Source organism: Silene latifolia, chromosome X (assembly GCF_048544455.1).
Source record: "Silene latifolia isolate original U9 population chromosome X, ASM4854445v1, whole genome shotgun sequence".
Lineage (NCBI taxonomy): Eukaryota > Viridiplantae > Streptophyta > Magnoliopsida > Caryophyllales > Caryophyllaceae > Silene > Silene latifolia.
The window spans coordinates 6,738,861-6,752,674 of record NC_133537.1 but is presented as its reverse complement, the minus strand read 5'-3'; the positions used below and the strand labels follow the sequence as shown (position 1 = coordinate 6,752,674).

Here is a 13,814-nt window from a genome sequence, read left to right as displayed (position 1 = left end):
TTGGGTACTAGTCTTCCTCCACCTACTTAGGAAGTCGGTGAATCCTTCTTTGTCATTTTGGGTAAGAACCTCTAGAGTACGCATGTTGACTTGGATCTCGGCATTATCCGCGTATTGTTTCGAGAACTCGATCGCGGCGTCTTCCCAAGTAGCGACCTTTTTGTGATCTAAAGTGTAGAACCGTTGCTTTGGGATGGTGTCAAGAGATGAAGGAAAGATCCTTAAGAACATCTCGGGTTTGATGCCTTTGATAGACATGTAGTCCTTGAAGGCGCGGATGTGGTTCAAAGGATTCTCATGTCCTTTAAACTTAGGGATATCCGCCATGCTAAAGTTAGTGGGCAATTTGGAATTGACGGCTTCATACTTACGATTGTTCTCCCTGTAAATGTCATCCCCCTTAAGGTACATCAATTGCTCCTCTAGGTATTGGAGTCTTTTCTCAGCTGCAGTTGTGCCTTGGAGAGGATTCTCGTCTTTAGACTCGTCATCGGAAAATTGTAGTACTTCACCTTTAGGGTGAGGTAGCTTTCCCTCCACATCAAAGATACGGCCTTCGATAAGTTCGAGGCGGTCATAGGTTTGTTCTTGAGTGATTTGCATTTGGGCTATCGCGGCTAGGATTCGATCACTATTTTCTTGAATTTGCTGGAGGTTTGTTTCATCACTTGACCCAGGCATCTTGGAAACTGGATAAGAGATCGACGACGAATCAAAACACGATCGACCATTCCATCACACTTGCTAAAAGAGGAAAAGTTTTGACTCGTGAAGTGGATGTGTGCCACTTGTGTTGAGTGAGTTTTGAAGAAAGACAAGGTCTTTGAAAATATGTGTCCTAGCCAACTGTAGTGTAGTTGTAGGAGTGGACTCGAGGTGAGGTTTGAAATGGGCTTGTGGCCCGAATTTTGACACGACAAACGGACAGAGTTTTGACCGGATTTTGTGCTAATTAAAGGCCCCTTTTTTCGAAATTCTTGATTGAAATTGGATTTTGATTTTTGAAAATTCGTCATGATTTGTTTTGAAATGGTGATCACGTAAGGTTTACATATTTATACAAGCATTATAACGGGATGCTGAGTGCATTTAGAAGGGTTTTGGTTTAAAGGGTGGGTTGCCATACCGAACCATCAAACCCGAAGTCTGTGGAGAGGCTCGTGCCAAACAAGAGTAAGGCCGATTCCTAGTCCATTTCCTCAAGTAGTGAAGGCCCTTGATACAAACAAGAGTAAGCATCATGGTATGGATGACGTCAATCGCTATCCATCCTTAGGCCCAAATAAGAATTAGGACCGTTTAGACGGGACGATTGGTCGAATGGGTTGGGTTGGGCCTAGGAAGGCCGAATAAAACGGTCTAGGAAGACCGAGTTATGAAAACCGACAATTGTCTTGTACAAACTTATTCCCTAACCTTGTTCAAGTTTCACCCTAGCTACACGTAAGTGTATATCCCAATGAGTCGCCAAACCGTGGACAGCGGGCCGCCCACGGGGCGCTTTGGTCGAGAAACGAGGGACAAGCGTTTGCATTTTGTATGGAGTCGCCACCAATTTTTATGGGAAATTGGAACCGTTCAATACCTCGTGTCATGTCAAGACACAAAGTAGTGACATGAACACTAAGCAATCGTTACCCTTAGCATTTTATGTCTAGAATGACTCTCGTGGATGCCAATGAACACGGGTGCTCACGGAGATCTGGAGTAAGGGGTGAGGGTACGTATTAGGAAGCTCTTTTGATCGAACACCTAATCCCGCCCGCCTCGATAGCGGCCTCTACTAATGATTAGGGAAGTTATTCGTACTCGATATATCGTCGGCTATATGCATGCAATGCAACATCCATAGATTAATCCTAACATGTGAAGATTTACTAAGTCGGTTGACACGTAATTAGCATACAATTGGGTCGAAGTCGGATTTAATGCTCATTTACATGTGAAAGCATACAAGCAATAGGATAATTATAAATTACAATAATGAAAATTACATTAATTACAACGGAATAGGCGATTTATGTCGAAAATACCTTTAAAACGGATGATTTGATAAAAAAGAATAAAAGAATAAAACACGGCTGAATTAACGAACAAGTCGGAAGGCGATAATACGAATATTATATAGTGAATTAATACGTAAACTAATTAAACTACGTCAAGGCAGAAAGGAGTTCAGAGGCAGAACCCAACCTGGAACAGGCGCAGCAGGCACTGCGCCCTTTGGAAGAGGCGCAGCAGTTGCTGCGTCTGTTCCAAGGGTGAGTTCTGGCTGTGAAGCCGGAACTGCAAACCGTTAATGTTAATTGGTAAATTAATGGATTTATTTGATAATATGACTCGGATGAAAGTAATTAATGGATTATTTACATGCGATTAAAGTCATAAAAAACAGTAAAACATGGATGAGACGGAAACAAACGGATTAATTATGTGAAGGGCCGATGTTAATGAATAATTAATAAAACAAACTAACTAAACTAATTAAACTAAACATGATGAATATAGCGACGAATATATGACTAAACATGTTAGAATGTATCAACAATAAATCCCAGAAACTCAATATGAATGAAATTGAACTTCTAAAACTCGAATTGAATGTTAATGACGAAAACCCGCGAATATTGGATTATAAGGGATTTAAGTCGGATTTATGACAATTAAAACATGTGAATGATGAATGAATAAATATACATATGAACTATTAAACTATCATGATGAACGAATTAACAGACGAACAAAACAAAAGAAATATTTTCGATACGAATTACAGAGGACGGAGGAAGAAGAAAAGAAGCAGGAACTGCGGCAGCCTCACGAAGAGGCGCAGCAGGTGCTGCGCTCCTTCGAAGAGGCGCAGCGGTTGCTGCGTCTTTTCTCGACGTCTGTCTACTGGAAATCCGCAAAAAAGGTTTTAAAGACGGTTTTAGAAATCGGTTTTAATGAGGTACTTTCGACGTGAATCTTACAATGATGATACGATAAAATAAATAACAATAAATAAAGAGGAATTATTACACCCTCAGACTTACATGTTGACGGAACGAGATGAACTAAGAAGATCGATTAGTGAATGCTCGACGCGAATGCAAGGAAAGAATGCCCTCGTGAGAGGAAAACGATTTAACAAGTTGATTAATTAGATTGATTGAGTGTAGTGGTCAAATTGGTCGGTCATGCAACGGAGAGGCTGGTACCCGGAAGGATCCGAGCTTACGTGGTCGAAGGTTCAAGCACGTAGGCGCCAATTAGTAAGAACAAAGTCTAGAATGCAAAGGGAGAAGAGAAGGGCGGACACTCGCGTGAGAAATATGAGGAACGAAAGCTCCTATTTATACTAATCACACGGAGGTTTAGGGTTTCGGAGACTCTTTGGAAGTGAATCTCGGAAAGATATAAAAAAGATACGTAAATCATGCAAAGAAGGGCCTGGGAAGAGGCGCAGCAGCCACTGCGTCTCTTGGAAGAGGCGCAAAGACTGCTTGCGTCTATTCCCGTGAGGTTTCCTCCCTGTTTAAGAAAGATTTCCGTGTTTTAGTTATGGTAGGACGGAATTGATTCGATTATCTTTAATATCTTACGTAAATATTACGGGATATTATTTGCCAAAAGATAAAATTTGAGAAATATGGAATAGAATTATCCGGAACATTCGAAACATTCTCACTTCGGGATTTAACAGTTATCAGAAAATGGAGACGGTTTTTGACCCGGACTCCGAATGTACTCTAATTACTGCCAAAACGACCGTATCAGGACGTAGATGACAACTAAGAGGTTGATATTAATATTTGAGCAATCACTTGACGATAATCTTACGAACTGTCACAAATCGTTCCGCGGATCAAACATGCGGCCCAATCATCACCGGGTGGTTTGCGAGAGGTGCAGAAACGAGGTGTCTACAATACACTGAATACGAAAAGAAATATCAAGAAAGTGGAAGCATTCTATATTTGGCATAACCAACCTTTAGTGGCACCAAAACTAATAACTAACAATCAACAAACCTAACAATTAGCAATCACAAACAGACTACCACATAAAATCCTAATTCTACCCATCCTACCCATCTCTCAAGTTTATTATTTAAAGGTCAAGTGATCCTAAGTGGGGTGCACAAACGTGCATCGGGAGCAATAGGCTCTGATACCAACTGTGACACCCTTAAATCTAGCCTTAGTTATATACGTAAATTCTACGGAAAAACTGGTAGGATATATTTGTAAATGGTTCAACTAGTCCAAAAACCTGCAATTTCAAAAAATTTTCTAACTAAACCATTCACAACCAATTCCAACTCAAGAAGAGTGTCAAAACCCCGCAACAACCGATAAACTAATTTACAAGCCATAGCTAAATAGAAAGTAGAATGATACAAACCCAAAATAGAAAAAGGGAGACATATGTCCCTTCAAATAATATACAAACCAAAAGTGTAAAAGATTTACTAATAAAATAGCCAAAACTAGGTCCAAGGTTCCTTGCTCACTAGCCGTCTGTGACCCCAACTAAGCATCAACAACCTGTCAATCGCATTTTATACAAACACGAAAGCCACAATTCAGTGGGGAGTAACTTCGAGTCCTCCCAGCCACGAATCGTCAAAATTAATGTAACATGTAAACAATTTGATAAACCATTTACTTATCATGTATTCTAACAAATGACCCCTAAACTGACCAAACTAACTATCATGTGAATCATATAACAAATTGTAATCCAAACTCTATCAACCATAGCCGGCTTGCATCTCACCCTCTATGATTCATAGAATCATCAAACAAGAAAGGGCAATATATCAAAGACAGGCATAAGTTCTTAGTCCCGTCAATAGTCACTTTGTAACTCAAGTCTATACCACGAGGTAGGGAAGGTAATCGAACCGGTATCTTGGCTCAGCGGTTACTATTAAGAAAACATGGCCAAGAGACAACACAACCCTAGCCTAAAATCTGCGCAGACCTAGACATGCGGATACACACCACCGCACCCAAGACTCACAACTTTTTTTAAAACAAAGTGAAGTGAGTACCCTAAGGACACCACCGAAGGGTCGGCTAGTACTTAAGCTGACCCCATACTATCAAAATAAGTACCTGAGGTCATGCCCCAACTTGGATAAACATCCACTAGTCAGGAACACAAAGGCTATCAAGCAGTGAACATATACTCGTCAAAGACTATAAAGACCTATCTATGATGAAGGCCGAAATACTCACCTAGGACCTAGTCACAAGTCCCGACTTGAATATTTTAGCCCACACCACCCAAGACTCACCACATAAGTCAAGTAAGACACCCACTTAACCTTAAGAGGGCAAAAAGTCCTACTTACCAACATAAATTCTAACATTCTATCATGTGAAAGCTATATAAATGTCTATTTACAAAGATACAATCCCAACAGTTCCTCAATAAGAATTCAATACTAACTTCCAATTCTAGCAATTTTAACAATATTAAAGGCTTTAGGGGAATCTAGGGCCATTACTACAAAATAAGAAGCTATTTAAATTCAACTAACTAAATAAGAAGCTATTTAAATTCAACTAACTACACATGTGAAATAGAGATATAATAAATGGCCTAAAACAAGAAAAAGGCCGATTATCTAAATCATTCAACCGAATTTTTACCCGCAACCCCAGCCCTACTGCGACAGTGCGGGTCAAATTGCGGTGACCAATCACTCAATTAATCGACATTGCATCGATCAAAGGGACTAAGGCTCGATTTTAGAAGACAATCAACAAAACATTACAATTATCGCTATAAAATTCATTTTGTAAACTATCCTAACATGTGATAACTATTAATATAAGCACAATTTTACCATTAACATATTTTTTTATTACTAGAATGATTCAATTCAAATTACTACCCTTTTGTTACTTATTCTATTCTAATATTAATTAGCCCGAAAAGACCAAGATTGTACGAAAACCCGCGAAACAAGCACGGACCGACCCGGGCCAACCATGGGCTAGCCGTGGGCCTGCCACGGGCCTGCCACGGCCTGCCACGGCCTGCCGGCCTGCTGCCCGTCACCCTATACCTCTTAATTTTCCGTTTTTTCTTCATTTTAACTCGTTTTAACATCATCCAATCATTAATTAATCGTTCCATTACTCATATCCTAACTTAAACTAACCAAAAGGCTTAAATTAAGCATGCATGCAACCATATTTTAACATGTGAAAATTATTACTTAAACAAAAAATCACAAAACATCCAAAACAACAAAGATTGTGACGATAATCCGTCGAGTAACTCGAAATATGTTACCTTAAGCTAGAAAAAGAGCAATTAGCACCTCAAAACCCAAACCCTAACAACAACTAGCCGCTATCCTCTACGATATACGAGTCCCCGAACTCGTCTTCCAAATCTTCACCTAATTAAACAATAAAAACACAATAATTAAGCACAAATACCGAATTTCCGAAAATTGGTCTAAAAAAAACTTAATGAAAACTGAAATTAGAACATACTAAGTTGTAGATCGTGGCGAGGGGATTCCGGAAAGGTAAATTTCGCGAAAAACGGACAAGAAACGAAGGAGATATGGTGAATTTGAGCTTAATTTTACCAAAAATGGTGTTTTGGTCTTTGTGAGATGATGGAGATAGGAAAAACCAGAAAAAAGAAAGAAAAGGAAGGGGAAGCCGTGTAAGAGGAAAAGAAAGGAGGAAAAAGGAAGTGCGGGATTTTTAGTCGGGATTTTTACGAGTCGGTTTTGACTCGTTTCAATAATAATTAAATCCGTAAGTCAGACGCAAATTCCGTCAAGTCCAAAGTCTTTAAACACGAGATTACAATAAAATTGAGTATTCATACGACCCATTACCGAATTCGTTTACCCAACGTTCAAACGAATTGTCATTCTCCCCCCGATACACCCTTATTTCGAAATAAAAGATTTTACACGGTTTAAACTATTTTTAAACCTTTCAAAACTATCAAAATAAATACTTTTCTTCAAAATATAATAAAATTATATTTCTTTGAATTATTTTTACTTTAAATACATAATGTCAAATTTTACTTGATTAATTAATTATTTTCAAACATATTAACGGTCCGGAATTTACGGGCGTTAAATCACCCTCCTTTTAAAAAGTTTCGCCTCGAAACTTAGAAGGAGAAATTATAGTTATAAGAAAATATAGGTATCTTTTCAATGAAACGGTGATACTCTTGTTGATCAGACAAGAACATCCATATTCATATCAAGATATAAAAATATTTCTACACCAATAAATGAGAAAACCCATTATTGGGACGTCACCAACAACGAGATTCAACATTCACTAATGTTAAAACCATTGAAAATCATAAAAGTATTTTCAAAATTTCAGTTTAAAATTCTATAGTAAGAACGATATCTTACTAAATTATGATTAACTAAGGCTTAGTAACTCGAACAAAAAGTAAGAAAAAGGAATACCTTACGGAAATAAATCAAAATTTCATTTTCAAATCCTTAAAAATAGGTTAGGTTTGCAGAAGTGACATAAACTTTCAAGAATGAATCGAACTAGTAGCTTGAAATATTTAGAAATTCCCCGAAGTGAAAAGTAACTTAGACATCATAGGAGCAGGTCTGCTAAAAGGATTCAAGCTTAACTGATCAAAAAGAGCTATGATGAATTTTATGGGGTAAGAATTGAAGTCATAATTACAAGGATGTCAAAGATAGAGTTTCATAGGTTACCAACATCAAACTTACGAGAGGAGTATGATGATGTAAGGAAGAGAGATATGAGCGGTAACACTCATGATCAAGGAAGAAGGGAGATTAGACACCAAGGAAACGCCAGACACTCATATCTCCAATAACAACATCACTCCCAAGAGTCTCCTCAATCGCTTATGTTACTTCTTCCTAACATATTCCCTGGAACAAGATATTTCACTATAAGTGTGATCTCAACGCTCCAAATTCTCAAACATCCCGAAACGACTTTCACAAGCCTAAGGTCAAGACTTCCAACAAAGCTGTATTTGTATCCCACTAGTATCAACTATGGGTTCCTCAAAAAGTAAACCTTCAATCAAGAGTCCCAATACCATGCTCTAAACTCCAAGAGAAGGTTCCTAAAAAATTCCACAAGGTTCTCATTTCAAAACAAGGTAGTAACATACCAACCTCAAATTATGAAAAATCAATAGGATCTCAAGTTTCTCTATCCTTTTACTTATTAAGGATTCTCAAAAGCAGAACTACACCCAGCTCCAACATTGTCTCATCATCTCAAGCACTCAATGCGACCTCAAGGTGTATAAAACTATAGGATTAACAAATTCTTCTCAACACTAAGTCTCTCTAAACTCAAGAACTCTCAAGAGTCAACTAGAATGCCAAATCACATCACCAAACCATTCTGGTCATCAACATCCCCAAGGAGTATTCTTTCAAATTTGATATCCTAAACTTACTTACCATCAAATTCTCAAGGTACAAGGTCATAATTGTAACAACACTTTATCACCTCAGAGTTTCTAAAACCATAAATTGAAATTAGGTTCCTTAGCCTAACAATTGGTGTCATCCATACCATTACCCTTCCTAGTTACCAAAACAAGTGCTAAGACTTCCCAACAATGTAGCTTACTCTCACTCTCATAACATACTTCAAGTAGTAATCAATATCACCCTCTAACACCAACAAATAATCCCACATGATAACATATACACTATCAAACCCTCATATCCAAAATGATTATGGAAGCCCAACCCAAACTCGACTACTTAGTCAAACCTATATCCTCAAATCACATCTTACAAACTCTGTAAACATGGTCAACAGGGTACCAACTATACTAAGGAGGTAAGGAGTGATAACGGAATAGAGAAAAAGTAAAACATTTCTGAAGGGTGCATGCATCTGCCAAGTTAGGAAACTAAGGAGTCAGACCGTAAAGATAACGGTTGACAAAAATAAGAGGTATTCGAGTTAAGAAGATATCTCGGGAAAGAAGAAGATACGTAAAATTTAGCATAAAGACAAGGTTCAACGATCGTTAAAGAGAAGGAAAGGAGAATAGAAGCGGCACAATGAAAGGGTTACCGCTTACTAAACACTCATCAAAGCTTATGATCGATATGATAAGGTTACTTCACTAAGGTGCTCAACAAAGCCCTAAATGTCTACTACATCGTAGGACTAACAAGGATTCCACAATGGTAAGTATTCCTCAACTCAATTGATTCTAAGAGCCAAAATCAATTCACCACACAAATTCATTTGTTACCATCCATGTCCCAAAGTATCTCCTTTACAATTCTCGTCATTGAACTTCACTTACTATGTCATCTCCAAGTACCCTGGCTTGTTTACTCCATCATCTCACCACTTAATACTTCTAGTTTCCGATACCATAAATTGGAATCACATCCTTGAACTCACGAACTATATCGAACAACATTCCACCAAAATTCCCAAATTCAGATATGTTTCATAAGGTCAACAAGGGCTACTCTATACTAGATTTGGTCAACTTAAAAGGTTTAACAAACTAACTAATTCCAAAGTACAATACCAATCCATTAATCAACATCAATGTCCTATTGTATTCCTTTCAAGGCCCACAAGGATTAGGGCTAACTATCATACCTTTAATTCTCCACAAGAAATATCGAGACTCTCAAATGAAGTAGCTTAGGTTCATTCCATCCTATGTTATAAGGTAGTACCCATACTGAATCATCTATAACAAACAAGCTCTCTATAGACATAAATCCCAAGGTATTTCTCAATTCACTAAATTCTCATATCAAGCACAACTAACAAGACTAACCAAAGGATCCCAAATTATATTCTCCTATACAACTCAAACCTTAAACAATCAATTTCTCCACTCGTTCACGCCCTCCAATGATACACTCTCTCAAAACTGGGTTCTCTTGAACAAGGGAACTATCCTGCGGTATAAAAGGAAGGTGTCCACATGGACTTTATTATAAGAAGAAAACGAACCTAAGATGAAACGGGAGAAAGAATTGAAAGGTAGTTACCTAGGCGAGATAAGAGGAATTTGAAAGACGAATGACCAACGAAAATGGAAGATTAAGGTAAGATACATGTGGACAGCGGGCCGCCCACGGGGGCGCTTGGTCGAGAAACGAGGGACAAGCGTTTGCATTTTAGTTGGAGTCGCCACCAATTTTTATGGGAAATTGGAACCGTTCGAATACCTCGTATCATGTCAAGACACAAAGTAGTGACATGAACACTAAGCAATCGTTACCCTTAGCATTCTATGTCTAGAATGACTCTCGTGGATGCCAATGAACACGGGTGCTCACGGAGATCTGGAGTAAGGGGTGAGGGTACGTATTAGGAAGCTCTTTTGATCGAACACCTAATCCCGCCCGCCTCGATAGCGGCCTCTACTAATGATTAGGGAAGTTATTCGTACTCGATATATCGTCGGCTATATGCATGCAATGCAACATCCATAGATTAATCCTAACATGTGAAGATTTACTAAGTCGGTTGACACGTAATTAGCATACAATTGGGTCGAAGTCGGATTTAATGCTCATTTACATGTGAAAGCATACAAGCAATAGGATAATTATAAATTACAATAATGAAAATTACATTAATTACAACGGAATAGGCGATTTATGTCGAAAATACCTTTAAAACGGATGATTTGATAAAAAGAATAAAAGAATAAAACACGATGAATTAACGAACAAGTCAGAAGGCGATAATACGAATATTAGTGAATTAATACGTAAACTAATTAAACTACGTCAAGGCAGAAAGGAGTTCGAGGCGAACCCAACTGAACAGCGCGGCGAATCGCGCCCTTTGGAAGAGGCGCGATTCTTTGCGTTGCATTTCCAAGGGTGAGTTCGGGCCGTGAAGTTTAATCGCAAACCGTTAATGTTAATTGGTAAATTAATGGATTTATTTGATAATATGACTCGGATGAAAGTAATTAATGGATTATTTACATGCGATTAAAGTCATAAAAAACAGTAAAACATGGATGAGACGGAAACAAACGGATTAATTATGTGAAGGGCCGATGTTAATGAATAATTAATAAAACAAACTAACTAAACTAATTAAACTAAACATGATGAATATAGCGACGAATATATGACTAAACAGGTTAGAATGTATCAACAATAAATCCCAGAAACTCAATATGAATGAAATTGAACTTCTAAAACTCGAATTGAATGTTAATGACGAAAACCCGCGAATATTGGATTATAAGGGATTTAAGTCGGATTTATGACAATTAAAACATGTGAATGATGAATGAATAAATATACATATGAACTATTAAACTATCATGATGAACGAATTAATGACGAACAAAACAAAAGAAATATTTTCGTACGAATTACGAGAGGACGGAGGAAGAAGAAAAGAAGCGAGAATCTGCAGCGGCCTCACACGAAGAGGCGCAGCAGTGTGCGCTCCTTTCAAGAGAGCGCAGCGGTTGCTGCGTCTTTTCTCGACGTCTGTCTACTGGAAATCCGCAAAAAAAGTTTTAAAGACGGTTTTAGAAATCGGTTTTAATGAGGTACTTTCGACGTGAATCTTACAATGATGATACGATAAAATAAATAACAATAAATAAAGAGGAATTATTACACCCTCAGACTTACATGTTGACGGAACGAGATGAACTAAGAAGATCGATTAGTGAATGCTCGACGCGAATGCAAGGAAAGAATGCCCTCGTGAGAGGAAAACGATTTAACAAGTTGATTAATTAGATTGATTGAGTGTAGTGGTCAAATTGGCCGGTCATGCAACGGAGAGGTGGTACCGGAAGGATCCGAGCTTACGTGGTCGAATGTTCAAGCACGTAGGCGCCAATTAGTAAGAACAAAGTCTAGAATGCAAAAGGAGAAGAGAAGGGCGGACACTCGCGTGAGAAATATGAGGAACGAAAGCTCCTATTTATACTAATCACACGGAGGTTTAGGGTTTCGGAGACTCTTTGGAAGTGAATCTCGGAAAGATATAAAAAAGATACGTAAATCATGCAAAGAAGGGCCTGGGAAGAGGCGCAGACCACTTGCGTCTCTTGGAAGAGGCGCAACTGACTGCGTCTATTCCCGAGAGGTTTCCTCTGTTTAAGAAAGATTTCCGTGTTTTAGTTATGGTAGGACGGAATTGATTCGATTATCTTTAATATCTTACGTAAATATTACGGGATATTATTTGCCAAAAGATAAAATTTGAGAAATATGGAATAGAATTATCCGGAACATTCCAAACATTCGACTCGGATTTAACAGATTATCGAAAAATGGAGACGGTTTTGACCGGACTCTAAATGTACTCTAATTACTGCCAAAACGACCGTATCAGGACGTAGATGACAACTAAGAGGTTGATATTAATATTTGAGCAATCACTTGACGATAATCTTACGAACTGTCACAAATCGTTCCGCGGATCAAACATGCGGCCCAATCATCACCGGGTGGTTTGCGAGAGGTGCAGAAACGAGGTGTCTACAGAGCCCCCACTTTGACTGAGGCTTGGACAAGGCGAAAGTCAAAGTATAGCCATCAGGTCAATCGAAGATTACAACCTGACGACTATGGCGACGCGAGGCGGCTCAAGGGGTCTGAGCCAAGGACCTGTCGTCGGGAACATTTTAGAGTCTGTCGACTATCGGGGAGGGTCGTTTAAAGTCCATTAGACTACGTAAGGAAGCTCGCCAGCCACAAGAAGAAATCATACCTGAGACTTAATCGAACTTCACGGGGAAACAAGAAATATTGAAAGCAGCAGGACGTCGGTAGAAACTGCTGGGGATCCGCTTGCGTCGGTCTCAAGCGAACTCTGGCGAAATATAGAGGCTGAATCTGCTTGCGTTGGTCTCGAGCGAACTCTGGCTGGGTGACCATATTGATGACTTTGGGGAATCTGCTTGTCTCTGTCCTCAAGCAAACTCTCGTTGGGTGATTATTTTGACGACTAGGAACATCTTGATCGTCATGGGAGAAACTTCGAGTGAGCAGTACTGCAAAATACTACTGCGCTGGATAAAATAAATTGAGCAATACTGCAAAATACCGCTGCGCGGGATAAAATGGGTTTGGACAATACTGCAAAATATTGTCGCGCTTGACAAAATGCGGGCCGGAACGAAAGAAAATCGTCGAAACGGACCAAAATGATAAAATAGCATTGAAGAAAAGGCGCACCAAAGATGGGCCCACAACTAACGAACTCACAACGAACTTTTGAAAATTCGTATGGAGGGAACAAAAGGAAGAGGCGCAGCAAGAGCTGCGTCTCTTGGAAGAGGCGCAGCGCCTGCTGCGTCTTTTCCCCAATTTGGCAATTCTTGCGTAAAAACGCGAAATCAGAAGGTTTATTGTTCATTTTATTCGAAACATAAATCACTCCATTCTCTCTCAAATCTTCACCATTTCCGTCAAGGTTGGATTCAAAAGCTTGCTTTAAATATGACTAATCGAGGTATGTGTCTTAATCTTGCATTAATCATCCGTATTTGTCGAATTTTGAGCCGCAATATCTAGGGTTTTCGACCCATTTAATCGAAAATTTGGGGCTTTTCCCCCAAATGGATTTGTCTTGCCAAATTGATGCTAGAAATGGATAGTAGGTAATGTTAGGAACATAACCATGTATTTGCTTTGAATTTTCATCGGGTTTTGAGCCCTTGAGCGAATTTTGAGACGGTTTCACAGCTAGATCGTAAATTGCTTCGAAAATGGTCTTAGGATTACCCATTTGTGACGAAATTTGATATTTGGAACCCTTGGATGATGGGTAAACTTCCCGTCATTTCGGAAT

General features: G+C 38.9%; 1 long non-coding RNA gene across 1 annotated transcript; it reads right to left on the bottom strand.

The window, feature by feature from the left end:
* Nucleotides 1-4,464: 4,464 nt before the first annotated feature.
* LOC141621171 (uncharacterized) lies at nucleotides 4,465-6,653 on the bottom strand. The gene is made up of 3 exons (XR_012532126.1): nucleotides 6,498-6,653; nucleotides 6,292-6,400; nucleotides 4,465-4,529 (listed from the first exon to the last, which is right to left on the bottom strand). It is a non-coding gene; the product is annotated as an uncharacterized LOC141621171 (long non-coding RNA).
* Between the last annotated feature and the right edge of the window lie 7,161 nt (nucleotides 6,654-13,814).